We start from the raw sequence: 3,583 nt of genomic DNA on the forward strand, positions 1-3,583 counted from the left end.
AAATAAAAAATAAACAGGGGTCTTTATGACAATAAAGCTATAAAAACATAAAAAATATTTAAAAAATTATGAAAAACTTTATATCTGTGGTTAGGTCTGAAGTTGTTTAAAAGATCTGATGTGAAAAAAAATGAAAAAGAAATTCATAAAATCCATTGCTATATCACCTTTTGGATGGGGACCATTTTGGGTCCCGAGGACCATAAAAGGGTGTAAATTCTGACGACCATCCAAGAGATAAAAACCTATATAATTCCTTTTCAATATTACAACACATGCATTAAAATAAAATCACGACTGAGCTGTGGTTTCACTTGAAACGTTTGCTGGTTGCAGATTCTGAAATAAAAAGGAATTATTTAAGAAAACAGGTGCCTGAATTTATTTTGTCTTTACACAAAGAAAAACATCTCCCTCAGAAACTGATGCAGAGTTGCAAGTTGGTGCAGGCTCAGAAAATTAAGAGTCTGGTGATTAACATTTCCTTCTCAGAGCCACCAAATAATTTTGCTCATAGTTTTAAATGTATCAGTTTTCAGGCAAAAATATAAAAGAATCAAATAACAATTGCCCTGCTTACTTTTAACTAGAGCACCACACTTGTTCTCTAGTTCTGCTGAAAGAAAGAAAACCCTTAAATTCTTTGTGACAGTTTGAGTGATTCTGTGGTTAATGAAGGGTTTCAAAAATAGACACAAGGTTCAATATATTCACACAGATGAGGGCTGCAGTCTTACCCAGGCCGCTCATCATAAGTCCCAGTGCAAGCTTGCATAAAGTCTGTGTTTCCTCCTGGAGTGATTCATACAGCTTTTAGTGTAATGAATTGCAGATAAGTGCTGCCAGAAGCACAGCATTAAACTGGCCCTGACTGAGTTACTGTGTGCAGGAAATTTGATCCTGTTCAGTAATTAAATCGCACATGAACTGGCATTTTGTTACAGCAGGCAAAGAAGATGGAACTGAACACAGTTAGATTCATCAGCTGCAGACAGACACGGACATGCACATGCTCTAGAGCTGCAGCCATCTGCCTTGACTGGTTTGTTCTGTATAAGTGATGGATTCATTGCAAAAAATGGGGGAGAAGACAAAAGAGCAATTTGAGCTTTGGTTCAAAGGCTGGCCTTCATGTTTGAGTATCCTTCCGATTGTCTGCCCCTCTGTGTATATGTAGTCCTGTCTTTCCCTCTGTGTGTCCTCCTTCCGTCTGTTGTCTGTGTCGCACATTTCATCGCCTGCGCCACCTTCTTGGCTTTTTTTGTTACTTTGTTTGGACTGTGATGATCGACTTTGTTAATAAAGCTCATCTTTTATTTTGTCAGTCCGTAATCATTTCTGTCCAACACAATTATTAGGAGAACCTGGTAAATTTCCTAAAGGCTCCCTGAGAGCTCCATTTTCTCATAGATGCGCTTCTCTTCATTGCCTTCGTATTATATTCAGAAGTGCAGTCTGCAGGCTTAACTGTGACTTCTAGAGTTTCCCAAAGCTGAATGGTAGGCAGAGCCTTCAGCCACCAGGTTGCTGAGAAACCAGCTTCCAGTCTGGATTCAGGAGAGAGAGAAACCCTCTCTAAGACCAGGAGATTAAGTACCTCCTAGCTCCTTAAAATCTCACTGACCTCAAGGGGAGGCAGGTAGGAGAATTCATAAGGATTTAGGAAAGACATAAAACGGTGCACTGAGAAACCGGACAACATTATGCTACGCTCCCTAACACCATGATGCCAGATGTGTACTGTTTTGAAACTACACTGTGCAGAAAATGGGCTACAAAATGCCCATTTTACTCACTGCAATGTCCTCTTAAGATATGAAAATACATCTTTTAACCTAAAAAGCTGCTGGATTTTGTAAAAGCGCACAGTGTCACTGAAAGTTGAGCACAGACGTATTTCTGTGGCCGGTCTTATGTCCTATGAAAGAGGAGAATATTTAAACGAATCTTCTTGTGGTGCAAATTTTTGTTTGCACATCTGAAGCCTGACGTTGTTGTGATAATGACTTCTAGGGTTGTTTATCATTTGCCAAGGTGAGAACATCTTATGAGTAATGAGTGTGTAATTGTCACTTTTGGATGGGTGATTCATGGATTTGAGTGCAGTGTTAAAACTTTGGCACTGTCCTAAAACTCTTCCTCTCTCAGTTCTCATGCTGAGGGTTTACAGCCAAGCACCACTGAGTTCTGTTCCTCTGTTGTACTTTTGCTTTCTCTCTAATCCTTCCTCTCATTGATCTGGGCTGCTTCGCTGTTTTTAGAGAGAAAAACATTCCTAAAACCTGAGCTTACACTGGATTATTTTGTTTAGTAGGCCTACATCAGTCTCTTCCTCATCAGGTCTGATGGTGTTTGAGCCTCTAATTTGTTCTGCTTTTAGCAGAATGCTGGTTATTACTGAAGTGGACTTGCGGGGTCTTTGTATATCAAGTAGTAGTGCACTGTTACTAGATCACCCTGCGACTGCAGCATCACAATAATTTACACTGCTTGGTAAATCTGTCCCATATCTGCTGGATAGTAAGCCAGTGCAACTTTTCCTTCTCATTGTTTGGGATTTCTGTCCAAAATGCCACCTATCCCACCATCCATCTCTTATCCCAGGTAACCTTAAAAGTTGCCATACAACAAGGGACCTTAATAATTCAAACCAAATTATACAAAACCTTGAATTCACTTTGATATCAGTTAATAGTTCACTAGATTTAGAGCTGATATAAATCTACATTGTTCATTCAGCCACATTCAGAGTTTGTTCTTGAAATTTACAAATATTTTAGCAGCTTTAGGGATGAAATTAAAAATTCAATTATTATTATTATTATTATTTTTTTTTTATTGAGCAAAAAAAATTTTCAATTATAATTAACATTTAGGTGATGAGCGCCACTTTGTCAGCGTTCACTGTTTTCACAAATGGTTGGATGGGCCGTCACTATGAATTATGGGATGGCATTTGCTCCTCATAAAGCACGATCCCAGTGTATCCTCTGCTAAAGAAGGTATAAAAGGAAGCACTGAAGAATAAAGTCAGGTGAGCTGCTACAGGCTCTCAGACAGCTAGGGGACTTCCCATGATGCACTTAGCACTTCTCGTCCACTCCCATTCGTTCACACTGGATGTGTTCAGAGGCCAGTACTGTGTGTCATTAACTTTTGCCTTCTCTCTCCTGCAGTTGCTAGTTTGTCCTGTTTGCTGTTGATGGTCTCTCTGCTCCTCTTTTCCTCTCTCTCTTCTTCCTCATTACCCAGCCTGTCGTGGCAGATGGCTGCTCCTCCCTGAGCCTAATTCTGCCAGAGGTTTTTTTTTTGAGGGAGCTCTCCTTGTACAAAGTGCTGTTCATAAGTGATAATAAGATGGGATTCTTTTTCTAATATTGTAAGGCTTCGCACAGTTTCATCACCCTCTACTATCAGCATTAGCAGGACAGAGGGAGGAGGGACTGGTGCTGGCAGATAGCAGCTCTTTATTCCAATCTGATCAATAGATGACCCAAACAGACAACAGCAGCTGAAAGCCTGAAGCCAAATGAAAGGCCACATCTGATCTGAATGCTCCTGATGACAATCAGACCACAGCTGC

Source organism: Pundamilia nyererei, unplaced genomic scaffold (assembly GCF_000239375.1).
Source record: "Pundamilia nyererei isolate P.nyererei 1_Seehausen unplaced genomic scaffold, PunNye1.0 scaffold00138, whole genome shotgun sequence".
NCBI classification, from domain to species: domain Eukaryota; kingdom Metazoa; phylum Chordata; class Actinopteri; order Cichliformes; family Cichlidae; genus Pundamilia; species Pundamilia nyererei.